The sequence below is a fragment of the Hippoglossus stenolepis genome, chromosome 22, assembly GCF_022539355.2.
Source record: "Hippoglossus stenolepis isolate QCI-W04-F060 chromosome 22, HSTE1.2, whole genome shotgun sequence".
Taxonomy (NCBI): Eukaryota; Metazoa; Chordata; class Actinopteri; order Pleuronectiformes; family Pleuronectidae; genus Hippoglossus; species Hippoglossus stenolepis.
Genome location: NC_061504.1, coordinates 14,830,888 through 14,844,462, shown reverse-complemented (window position 1 = coordinate 14,844,462; position 13,575 = coordinate 14,830,888). Strand labels below are relative to the sequence as shown.

The 13,575-nt window shown below is 44.8% G+C and overlaps 1 protein-coding gene across 1 annotated transcript in view; it reads right to left on the bottom strand.

The window, feature by feature from the left end:
• Positions 1-13,189, bottom strand: part of chrm2a (cholinergic receptor, muscarinic 2a) — a 67,925-nt gene extending 54,736 nt beyond the window's left edge. The window contains exon 1 of the mRNA XM_035148079.2: positions 13,034-13,189. The gene's annotated coding sequence lies outside the window, so the exon portion shown is untranslated. The remainder of the gene's footprint in view (positions 1-13,033) is intronic.
• Between the last annotated feature and the right edge of the window lie 386 nt (positions 13,190-13,575).

The following is a 13,575-nucleotide window of genomic DNA, read 5'->3' as shown; positions in this document are numbered from 1 at the left end:
GAAACTCACGATCGTCAATGAGAGCGTCTGACCCGATGTTGCATTCTGCGTTACGAGCTGAAACACGGCTGCCTGCAGCGTAAACAAGTTCCCATAGGAAAGAACAAGCTTTGTAGCAACAGCACAAGAGGTTGTTCAGTGCAAAACATTCCACAAACAATCGCACGCAGCCGACGACGCCTGCAGTCCGTGTTTGCTTTCTGCGAGTTCCCAAATCTCTGGATTGGGAGTTGTTTGTTTAAAGTTGTTTGTTTAAAGTTGTTTGTTTAAAGTTGTTTGTTTAAACGCCAAGTGTGTGTGGTCCTCCGTCTCGACTGCATCGTCTAGTGTGTGTGTGTGTGTGTGTGTGTGTGTGTGTGTGTGTGTGTGTGTGTGTGTGTGTGTGTGTGTGTGTGTGTGTGTGTGTGTGTGTGTGTGTGTGTGTGTGTGTGTGTGTGTGTGTGTGTGTGTGTGTTCTCATGATTAAATGATTAAAAACTTGGTTGTTGTGTTTGTGGTCTCCCACATTTTTTAAAATAAATAAAGATTTGAGAATCCTCCAGTGTGGAGAGGGAATTACAGAGTATGATAAAAAGACACAAATATTAATTAAATCAAAACGTACAAATTTATTAGTTCACCTAAAGGTTCAGTGTGTTCGATTCAGGTGAATCGATCTATTGATGTTGAATATAAAATAATCCTAGTCAAGTTTTCATTAGTGTGTTTTCTTTACCCTACAAAGGAACCTTTATATTTAAATACTTTACATCGGGAGCGGAGGCAGCCATGTTTGTTACAGTAGCCCAGACTGGACAAAGTAAACACATTTTGACTTTTTATGACGATTGAAGGCTGCCACAGGTTCATGTTTGGAAGAGGAGGGTGAGGTGACACTTCACCACTAGATGTCACTAAATTCCAAACACTGAACCTTTAAAACCATCTTCTGTTACTAACACTCTCTTTTATTAGAGTTTGTACATTAACGTTCAGAATTTCCTCTAATTAGAAATCGATCATTGTTTCACCTCTACCAGTCGTGAGTCGTTTTGCTTTATGCACTTTGGCAAAGTCCTTCAGCAGCTCTGTAAAAACTCTGCCAACTCCAGAAGCACTGAAGGCTTTTGTTAGATTTTCTTTTTTGTCCCTAATAAAAAATTAAAGGGTTTCAAAAATCTGTGACTAACCAAAGTGGAGAATGAGAGAGTGCCATTTTTAATTAAAACGTCCAACACTGGAGCTTTAGTTTTTTGGCATAAACCAAATCAGCAGCAGTCTCATTCCAAAAAAGAGCCTGAGCCAATTGCTACTCCTGTCCCGTCCTCCGTGCTAACAGCTTCCAATTATCAGCCAGCAGGGCAATGAGACCTCTCTGATTTAGTGGTGTTGGGCAGTATTGATTGGACTGGAAAACTGTGTAAAATTGGAGGAGGGATGACCTTGTCTCTTGTACTCGTCTCCTGATTGACAAACAAAGTAGAGACATCGGCGGAGAGTCAAACCTGCATAGCAATGCTCCCTGCTTCAGGGCTGTAGAGTCGAAAAACTGTGTTTTAAAGATTCCTGTAAGTTCCCTCTTATCAGCCGTGATGCATTTCTGGTGGAATATGCAGGCAGGTTGTGATTCAGAGGATCTTATTATTCAGGGATTCGATTTTATCACTCTGAGGAGATTGAGTCTGAGGAGAATCGCAGCCATTTGCAGCCGTAGGGGGAGTTTCCACCCACTCCTCCTCAAAGTGCATCGTTAAACCAAGAGGCTGGGATGAGACCACAACTGCACAACTTAGTACAAGTTTAGACCCACACACACACACACACACACACACACACACACACACACACACACACACACACCTTTGCTCTGTCTCTCAGCGGCATCATCCTGAGCTCACAAAGTCAACGGCATCGAGCGTTTATAAAGATGGACGACATCTTCTTTTAGTCTAGTATGAAGTTAGTCATTAACGCGATACGTCTTCATTGATAGGAAACTGCATCGTGCATCTGTCGTCATGTCACAGCTGACATCACCAAGAGGGAGACGTCAAACCACCAGAGGTCAGTAAAAACAAGTTGTCTGACAAGTAGAGAAAACTATACAAACACTTAAAAAAGCTATTTGGCGTAAACTAAGTGACGGCCCAACAGCTTTCAGCAAACTTGGAAAAGATGCTTCTTTCTTCACTGTGTCTTTAAGTTGCCTCATATGATCAGACATGTCTTTTCTCTGCCGTGACTGTTTGTGAGAGGGCCATCAGAGAGTGTGAGGGGGGGGGGGCGGTGGGCGCCGCACACAGTGGATCTATCCCTCAGTCTGTTTGTGTTCCACCGACGCAGTGTAGTCTCTGGACTCTGTCGGCAGTCCTGTTCCTGTCAAGTCAAATAACAGCATTTCAAATAGGCTCCTCGCTCTGACACGGCGAGCCGGCTCAATGGGAGGCCACAGAGGTTCCAAAGAGAAACAAAAAAGGAGGTTGGGGAAATTTGCTGAACTCGACCCCGTGTCTGCTGCAGAATGCAAAAAGAAGCGCACCCCGAGTTCCACAACACCGTAATGCACACAAGCTTGGATAACCTCAGAAGTGTCCAAATACCCTTCTTGCTGGCATTTCTTCCAAATGTCAAATCATTCACCTGAACGAGCCACACAGACCTTCAGGGATCTGCGTTCGCTAATGTCAAACCAAACCCAACCAGAGCTTTGGACGCTGTCTGCTCTCTCACAGAGACGCCGGAGGGGGGGGGAGGTAAAGACAACCAGGTCTCAGACGACTCGGTCACGCTGCACTTATCGAGCGAACTTGTAATCTCAGGCTATGTTTTGTCTCTTAAATAACCCGGTCATGTTTATACTGTGGAAGTGTCTCATGACCCGGTTTCCTGTGCAACTTGCAATAACACTGCATGTCTGCATACTCCAGTGATTTCCTCCACCGGCCCCCAAGGTGCTGCAGAGACACAGGACGGTTGTCTTGTCCGAGGGAGGGGGGGTGGGGGGCGCGAAAAAGACTAGACGTCCACCAAATGAGACAGTGGTATTTACGACCATTATCTGGGCTGTGTCTCACGTTTACTTTGGAAAAAGACAGTGCAGACAGAGTTCATAAATCAAATTGGCCCGAGCGCATAAAAGAATACTGCGGTTTTCAAAAGCCTCGGGGCATTAAAGGCAACACAGGATGAACCCGATGAACACCTGAGGCAATAAACAGAGCTTCACTTGCAGGGGAGCAGATATAAACTGACAGAGAATCCAGAAAACAATAACAGACGATCATTGTGTCTAAACTCAATAACAGCGGCTCAGGTTGGGATGAATAGCAGCCGCCCGCCTCACTGGCTGCATTTACATCTTGGCAACAGATGATTTGAACCTGATTACTTTTACACCTGGCATTGATACAGATCTGCATTTTGCACATAGAGATCCAGCCACGTCCTCCCTGTGTTTGCATGAGGCCAAACACCAACGGAACAAAGATGGAAGAATGGAAGAAGACGGCAGCCAAGCGTGAATCAGCTCTATTTTGTGTGTGTGTGTGTGTGCTTGTTTTTTAGAGCAGCGAGGATCTTCGTCTCTGATCTCCGTCTCCCACTCCGTCCATACGAGTGTCTTGAATAACGTCCACAGTTGAGGACTGAGGAGAAATAACTGACGTGACAGCTCCCCAAAGGTGAAGCCGAATCACCTTGATCGCCACCTGGTGGGTGGCTGTAGCATAGGTCATGAACCCTGCCTCCTCCGTGTTAGCAGATTTGACATAGACATAACTGAAAAGTCAAAATACACTTTAAATAAATGTTTCTGTAAGTTATTTCTTATCATACTTTCCGATATGTTAGATTTTAATTCGTTATGTGATGCTATAAAAACAACGTAGCTATTGGCCGGATCCCGATATAAACTCCAAGTGCAACTTATACCTGGTTGAGCATTTATGGAGTCTTGGGTCTTCTTCCCTCTTCCCTGCTCTCCCTCTCTAATGCTTAACTCATGTCCAGGATATTTTATTTTTATTTTTGTACCATGAGAGGAAGTGGAGACACGTCGTCCATATTCATATACAGTCTGTGTTTGGAGCACCACCTGAGGTTTGGCCAATTGGATCACACTCTCGCGTGCATGTTCACCTGTACTTTCATCTCTATCCGATTGCAGACCAGTCGCCCGAAAAACACGTTTAACTACCGGCTCCCTCAGCGAGCGCCGCCGTGGCTCTCCTGCTGCGTCGAGAGCCGTGTTTACCTTCTGATTTGATCCACAACACCCAGGGTCAGGGACCAGTGTTTATCTGTTGAGTGTGTACACAGTGTTGAGCTTCGTGTCGAGCCATCTGTCTCCCAGGCAGCTGTAATTTCACACGCGCTCTTTTTTCCTCTGTGGGAATGTGAAGAGGATAATCCTTTCATACAGTTGCAGACAATCCGGGAGACTGCGTGGACAAATGTTTTCTTCCATTGTCACCAGGCACACAAGACATTTTCTCAACCCCCAGAAAACCCTCTTGAGCTGAACCAGTGAATGTTTTCTCAAATGACTGATTTATACAACTGTGGTTAAAAAGGAAAGTCACAGCACTTTCTAAATACCCGTCCCTTTTATTGGCCTGGAGAGGAAGTGAGTACCTCGTCAATGCCTCACGAGGAGACGTGAAATAAAACCGAAGGTGAATCTGCCGTTTCATTTCCGCAGGTTAATGGACAAATGTCTCTCTCACGCGTCTCCGAGCTTATGTAACACAGACTCGAGCTTTTAGGCACAGAAAGAAATACAGCGCAGGTTTATGTATCAGTCACCTGACGACTCATGAACGGGCTTTCGAATACAGAATTGGAGGTTTTTTTCGGGGACAGTTGCAAAGTGAGAGTCGGAGATAATCAAGCGCAGCCCTCAGGCTGATGTGAACTTTAGAAAAACCTTTCACGTGTTTCGAAAGAGGATATTACAAAGCTTTTTTTTTAACGTAGCAACACTTGTATCTTCGGGCTTCTGCTAATGGACGACAGAGATTAATGCTGAATAATGGCATCTGCAATACAGATCGTATATCCATCCACTGTTTGTCTTTCTCTGTGTGGAACACGTTGCAGGAGATAGAGCAGGTCTTCTGAGGATTTCTGTCATGGCAACAACATTCATAGAATCACTTCCTTTTTTAGCAATTTGTCTACAAAGTAAAAGCACAATTCCAAATATCTTTTTTGCCTCAAGCTGAATTACAGAGCTTTCATTTAAAAAAGTTGTGAAGTCGAGTCTGAACATTGTTTCGATTGCGTAACAGACCTCTGTGCGTTAAGTTGACTGATAGATTCAATTTCACGTTATGATCCTGTTGGAAAAAAGCTGCGCAAATAACTAATTATGTGTTGAGCTATTTCCGTCTGGAGCAAAGTGGTCTGAGCATCATTAACTGTATCCAGGAGAAACAACAGAATGACAACAACAAGAGGCCAGTGATTCATTGTTGGCATTAAGTACACGGTGCCTCCATTTGGCGATCAGTCCTGTTTATCAGCTTCGGGCAGGTTTGTAATTAGGACAGCAATACCTCCAGGAGTACACTTTGACTTTTATTGCCCATTGAAATAGAAGACTGCAGCTAGCAGCTCATTGACTTGCACTTAGAAGTGGACGGATTAATGCCCAGCTATTTGTAATGCATCACACGCATACTGTAGTGTAATCTGTGGCAAATCTTACAGGAGTCTCAATGGGATATTCCAGCTCTTCCCTGTGGTGTTTGGCCATTATCTGTTTAGTCTTTAGAAAAAGTTCAGATGTTCTTCTCCGCCTTGTTTGTCTGTTTAAATGAATTTAAGCCTCTTTTGTATCTGCAGTGGCAGATTTGTTTCCCGGCACAAGCAAATCCTCCTATTTAGAGCAGAATTTAAAGAAACAGAGAGACGGAGCTGAACTTTGTAAGCTTGGATTTCATCCCCTGAAAGACTGAGCGCTCTTCCTGTTGGCTAATTGCTTGTTAGTGCTCCTCACCCCACGAGGAGAAAGAGTCACACAGGGCTACTTCAAAAAACACCCACACACGCAGCATCTGCAGCAGCACAGGCAGATATTAAGCCACCCTGTCATGTCGGCGCCGTTTACAAGAAGTAGCCTCTGCACCCTGAGACGTGTCGCGAAAGTCACAGTGCCCAGATGAAAGCGTAAAAAAGAAATCACTTGACCGAACTCTGTTCAGAATGTTTGCTTTTCTCTCCGTGCACCTTAACTGTGTGTGCAAACTATAGTTCAGCAGTTCAGAGGAAAAACTTCAGGCTTTTTTTTAGCCGTCGAACAATCTCCCATCATCGAGGAGAATCAGGACCCGCTGGCAATGACAGTGGCTCCTCCCTGCCCAGGTCCAATAAGAGCAAACACGCTAAATGAATGTTTTATGGAGCCGACGATAACGGGGGAGCCAGAGTTTGAAGTAGCCGGCTGGAATTATCTGGTAGTGAGGCCTCCGAGTAATTAAGAGCAGGGAATGGCCGCCCGACATTATTTTCTGGATGATCGAGCGGCAAGACCGAGGAACACCTGAGGCTTTTGGAAGCGGAGCCCATTCGTCAGGATCTCCAGAGATTGTGAGGATCGCACCGCAACTGCAACTGCTGCTGCCGCGACGACTGTTCAGCTGCTGTTCAGATTCTCCCACTGACTGAAATGTATGGTTCTATTATGCTGGATTTAAAAACAATGCTGGGGAGGACGGGCTTCAGCCGCAGCACCAAGGACAATTTAGAGGCAGCTTGATTTAAAAGAAAACGTAAAGTCTCCTTCAAGGCCTGGCCCGTGATGTCACTGTTCTTTTTCTTTCAGTGCCACTAAAACATAAACAAATCTTAATTTCCCTCTCCTGGCTGAAGTTCAGCATCACCATGGTGACCGGGTTTGGTGTAAAGCAGGCGCACTGACCCAACATGAGGCGTCACGACCAGATTTTCGTGCACAAACTAAAGAATGAAAGACAAGTTCTTGCATGAGAGAGAGAGAGAGAGCAGCATTTCAACCGCAGCTGAAACTATGAGGCCTGACTGTCTTTGTGGATGGTAAAAACTTTACGGATGATGTGAATAGCGTCACACACAGATAAACAATGGAGCGATGAAGCAGAACACCAAGTTAAAGATCTCTTACGTTATTATGAGAAGTGTAAAATACATTTTTTTGCCTTCTTTATGAAACCGTGGCAGGACAAATTAGAATACGCTGGGCCGCCACGGTCTAGATAATTAATGGGATTAATTAACGGCATAAACCTTGGCGGACGCATGTGCTCTCAGAGCGCCCTTGTAGTTATCTAATGTATTGCATTATGAATATGATCTGTAATTGCTGATGGCACTCCTATTGATTTACAGTCTACGTATATCTACCAGAATGATGTATAATGGCAGAGCCGTATACTGTATATGCTCCGTCTTTCAGTTTGGGTCCTGGAGGAAGATAGCTTAACACAAGGCTGGATCAAACCCGCCTTCAATCATCTCTTAGTTATATTACTATAGGCCTAGACCGCCCGGGGACTTCCCATGATGCACCAGCGCTCCTCTTCCCCCTCGCCATCTGTATGTATTCATCTCACATTAATGCATGTTTCTAACTTGGCATCTTCCCTCTAACATAGTTTTCTCCTCCTGAACGACTGAAAACAACCCCCATGATCCTTCTTTGCTACAAATATCATCATTATTACAACGGTTCACATTGTTATTGTTATCATTGCTATTATACGGAACTTAGTTTGGTTTATTTGTTTATTCAGAGGCCACGCACGACACAACTGTAGAGCTAGAGTTTGAGCCATAGAGCCAATTTTCCTCTGCAGCCCCTGCTTGTGCAATACTAAAAACCAGTTACCATTTTTAATGCCGTGGCCTATCAGTGTATATAATCTGTATTTTAGTTTTTAAGTTTTTATGACATGAGAAAAAGCTCTGAAAACCAACCTGCCCAGCACCAAACACACAGACAGACAAAGTTAGCAAATAGCTAGCAAACATTGTGGGTCCAAATTGTGTTTGCAGCTCGTTTCTGCTGCCTCCAAGTGGCGGAAACTGAGTTGTACTTGCAAGCGATTCTTCTTGTACCCAAACCAAATTACCTGCCCTTAATGAACTCCTCACTCCTTAAGTCCCTGCTCCTGTCGCCTGATTGGCTCACTTTGTCCAGTGAATCAATCAATCAATCATCCCTTTGTCAGACAGTCAGGGACCGATGAAGTTGTTCCAATCCAGCCACTAACAAAGCGATATGAGCAGTTCTTTTGAATGACTCTCAGAAAGAACCCGGCAATAAGCTCCAGTCGCCTTTAAAGAGCCCTAATGGCCACCATTATGAGCCATGAGTGACTTCATCATCACGCCGCCGCTCCTGCCGCCTCACTCAGCTACTGTACTTGAATGAAAGACGTCAATTCCATCTCTTTCCAGAGGTCAGGCTCTTCCAATAAGAGGTCAATACTCCTGAATCACGTGAGATGTGGATCCACGCGGACTTCAGGGAGACGCAGGGCTGATTTCATACAAATAGGTTTTATGAGCAATTACAGTGTCGCTGGATCCATTTGTGTGTTGATGAAATATGCTGACACGATGCTGTAAGTCGAGCTCAGTCCATTGATCCTGGGCCTTTTGTTACAAATGCAATTACACTGGGTTTGTTTCGTCCAACTCTCCCTCTGTCGGCCACATAATGACCGTAAGGAGGAATCTCCCCTCCTCCCATCCTTTTACCAATCAATGCCACTCCCTGCCTTCTGTGGTTCGGTGACACTTCTTCTTATTGTTAACCTCTGCAATCACCCGGCACCTGATCAGGAGCAGAACTACCAGTACAACAGCCTTTTGTCCCGAGAACTGAAGACTCAGTATATCTGCATCTGAAAACCTCTCCCTCGCTGGACTACATGGACATTTCAGCTCCTTAAACCATATTTAGTCAATAACCTCCTCATCCTGACCCTGCTTCCTCCTTTCAGATACTCACTTGTACCCGACACGTTCGCCATTATGTAAAAAAAAACTCCTCTTTTCATCTCTTTCCGCTAAAACAAATCTGCACATTACAGCAGAACCATTCTTCTGCCTCGTCTCAATCAGATCTCCAACACCCGGCCGACGCTGCGTGTGCGTGGACTTCCTGGCTCATCCGCTTGTAGCCCCCAAAAAAAATAACATTTTAATTGCGTTTTTTAAAATAAAAAAAATAAAGTGTGCCGAGGTAGGGGAAAAAAGAGAAAGCGATTAGAGCGGGAGCTCAGTGCAAATATAGGCGCCTACTGTGGTTGAAAGCGTGATAATTAGACATTCCTTTCTGCGTGTGCCAGCTACACAGATTCACTGATGTGCACTGTGCAGCCGCTCCTCATCCGTGAAGCTTATGTCCATGGAATGAAGCAACTCACCAGCTAAATTTAACAAACCTCGAGTCGAACACCGTTTCCCCCCGGATTGCCAAAAACATAGATTTATCATCAATGTGCACTGGTGGAAGGTAGATGCATCGAATCATGAGTCCCCCTCCTCTCTGTCCTCATTGGTGAGAGTAAAGAGGAAATGATATTCGGTTCTGTTTTGCCTGTAAATACATTTACATCCTGGTCATTTCTTAACAGTGAGTGTTTGTCAGGTTTTCACCACAGGGGGCGACGTGCATCACTTTTAAACACGACTGCAACAAATTTAACGACCAACTGAATTCATTCATCAACGACACACAATCTGATAATCAAATTACTCCCATCGCTTTACATGCCAATAGGTGTTATTCACGCGTAGTCACTGGCCACATGCAACACACAAATCAATGTTTGTCGTCATCCGCTATCACACTCAAGCACATCGACAGCTCCAGGGGAAAATCCTGCACGCTGTGGAATATCTGCATCGCTAATGTAATATCGATAGTTAGAGAAAGACGTAGCCACAGTTCCGACCTCGGTAAACCTCGGAGAAAATTGAAAAGCCCATCAAAGAAGTGTTCAGTCACAGTGCATCCAAACCTCATCCATCAACGGCGACACGTCAACGAGGATGATGAGTGGAAATGGACGGCAACAGGTCGGAGAGGCTTCTGGGAAGTTGCAGGGAGAGGAGAGCGATCGCAGTGGACAGGAAGCACGGCAGGGGAAACCAAGGGAGTGGTTCTTGGTTCGAATCCCGGTTTCGAAAGTCCGGTTTCCCCCCCACAGTCCAAAGAGGTTAATTGGAGACTCTTAACCGGCTGCAGGTGTGAATCTGACTGTGTCTCTTTAGGTCGACCCTGCGATACTCTCGAAATCCATCACCCCCTTTCGCCCAATGTCAGCTGGGATTGGCTCCAACACCCCTCCCCTCCCTGGTTTGGTTGATGGATGAATGAATATGGCAGTTTCATGAAGAGCTCACTCGTATCCACCACTTTTTAAGATCTTCATATTTTTCTGAACTGTAAAAAGTCATTAACTCACTAACCTGCTTCAGTTCTTGTAATAAAACTAAGGACATTAGGTAAATTTAATGAACTGAAACTGTGAAAGTGTGAGAAGAATCTAAAGAGGGCCCTGTTTGAGTTGTTAGTACATTGTCATGTTAAAAGAATGGATTGTTTTCCCATTTGTTGACATTATAATTACATTTTCTATCATAAGGATTATAATGTGATTATTCTGTGTATAGAATCTATATATATATATATATACTCCACAGCTTCTTTTGAACTATTAACTGTTGGTTCACAAACATAAAGAAGTAGTTCTTCACTCTGGCTGTGGTTTAAAAGGTTCGTAGATTGTGTTGAGTGATTTATGAAACCCGAAGGTTTTCTTGTGGCCGCACAAATTGTGTTTTCTATAGAAACATAATAGGCTGTCAAAAAGCTTTATCTACAGCTAAACAAATGGCTGTGGTGCAAAGCCGCTGGTTCGGGTGTTGGATCCGATGATGAAGTATCCACACAAGAAATGAACATTTACTGAAAAAGCAGCAGGTGGAAAATCTATCTGTGGTCACGTCGATGCTGATTATATCACTGTGGCTGTTCCCCAGCAGGAACAACAACAACAGTGCAAGTCTGAAGCAAGATGAACTTTCTGGATTCCAGACAGAAGCAAAAGGCAAATCCGTGTGTCGACTTTTATTTGGCAAGACACCAAATCACATTCCAAGTTGGAGCCGTGCATGAGTGTTCAAGAGCAGAACCAGAAACTAGAGGCGACACGAGTCCCTTTTTGTTTACCTGCCATCTCCTCAAACAAAACCAATTACTGCCAGAGACTTAATCAAGGTCAAGGCACAGCACTCATTCACCCACTGCACAGCACAAAGCCACATGACAACACTCTGCACAGATGCTGCTGCAACATATACTCTGTTTAACCACAAAACCCTCGTACACATCATAACTCTTCTCTGTTCCAATGCACAAAAACCTCCTTCTCTTGATGTTTAGCAGAGTGAAATGAGCCAAAGCAAGAAGATCACAAGTAAACCATCGTCCCACTGCACTGATTCATCATGACACATGTAATAGGTGGAGCAGACATTTGCGTTTTTGGCTCCTCTTTTCATTCACACACGCAAATACAACATTTAAATTGTCATTTTCATCCGGATTCTTAAAGAAAATGGGGAATGCAGCCCCTCAGCTGTAGCGTCAATCGGAAATGTGGCTTCTACCTCCGATTATCGAGTCGTGCATGTGGATTTATGTGCAACAAAATCACTGCCATTTACAGCGAGATTCTGACTCTGTGCGTAAAACCTCTCCAACTATAAGACGCGCAGCCACACAGGTCCAAGGAACCTGCAGTCTCAGGTCCTTTGAGTTGCGTTGCGCTTTTACGCACGTAGGCGAAATCACCTCTCATTCTCCGGTCTCCAGATCTTAATGTACATATGATAACATCACATTGGGGTTTGCTTGGCATGTATTTTTTTTCTGTTTGGTGATCGGGGAAAACTGAAATCAAGCGTGATTGATCGAATCGAGGAGACAAGAGAGGAAAGTGCTTCAGGGCAAATGCAGACTCGCACAGATCTGCGGCGTCTCCAGCACCAAACGCACGATTAGACATCAGGGTCGTCAACACAGACGAAGGCAGTTTGATTCTGTAGTGACTCTTGAGCAACTAAACCAGTTGACGTTTCGCGAAGACAGGAATCTAACGACGTGGAGGACGCTTTTCATCCAAAGCGCACGAGTGGGTGCCACCGACGCAGCAATTACCAGTTAACCCCTGCTTGGCATTTACTTGGAAAAATAACCAAATCACATTTGTTGGAAGCGTTTAATGGTTGAGAGACTCCAGAGCAGGGGGTGTAACTGCGCTTATTCAGCCTGATATTTGACGAGACCAGCGCGTAATCCACTATCCACTGAGGGGGGTGCGTTCGGTTGAAATGCAAACTGGTGATGACATGAAACGATGCCATTTGGGGGAAAGAATTCACAGTTTGAAATCAAGCACAAATAGTCTTTTAAGTTCCGCTCTCCTCTCTGCCTGCGATGCGCCATATGGCACAAGCAGGTCTGGAGCTACAGCATGTCGTTGCCCGTGAGCTCACCATGCAAAGCCCCCCCCCCTGCACATCTTCTACACGATATTCCATCTTTCTTTTCACCATAATCACACATAATTCGATTGGGATTCTCTTTGCAGAAGAAAGTTACGCACAATTCATCAGTATTGCAACTAAAATCCAAAAGAAAAAACACTCCCACAAAAACGCACTGTGAAGATCTACTTCACATGTTTGGGCTTTTTTTTTAACGCACTGGCTTTATACGAGCAACAGTTATACAGACACAGCTCCGTATCTGGGAAGTCTCAAGTTCGATCCCCCTGGTAATAATAACCGACACCTCCTGTCCGAGGATCCGTGAGTAAAACATCTCAATAAAAAGCTGCTGTTTCTCGGTCACCGCACAAGAACAGACACGCTCCGTGTCCTGGTCAGAGGGATTTAGGTAAAAAACCTGCGTGAGGAGAAAATATCTCCACTCTGTTTGGTTCAGAAAAGGCAAACATGTCATATAAGGAAAAGGAGAAATACTCTTCCCGTGTCTTACCTGCTTTCATGCGGTCATGCTGGTGGTGTCTCTCGGTCCGCTTCATCGCACCGCGGCTGCATGTCTGGGGACATGCTTCTGGAGACGGGCTGTGGAGACGAGGAGCGCCTCTGCTGTGCGAGGCAGAGTGGGGGAGGAGGTGAGGGAGGAGGTGTGTGTGTGTGTGTGTGTGTGTGTGTGTGTGTGTGTGTGTGTGTGTGTGTGTGTGTGTGGATGTGAGAAAGAGAGATAAGGGAAGGGGAGAGAGAGAGAGAGAGAGAGAGAGAGCAGTAAGAAGTAGGCTGGCACTTTCTTTGACGCTAATGATTCGTCGTTATATGCCTGTTTAGATTCAGGGGGGTTTTACCACGAGGGCAGCAACACGTGATTTCATTTTAATATAAAAACATTCGCCTAAAAGCTTTAAATTTATATCTATTCCTCAATGCGCCAATTAGACCAGACAGGACCAGACACACATACCCGCAGTGTTCAAAGGAAATAGGACTTTAGCACTATAGCACAGAAACATATATATATATATTTAATGTTTTGAGCTCAAG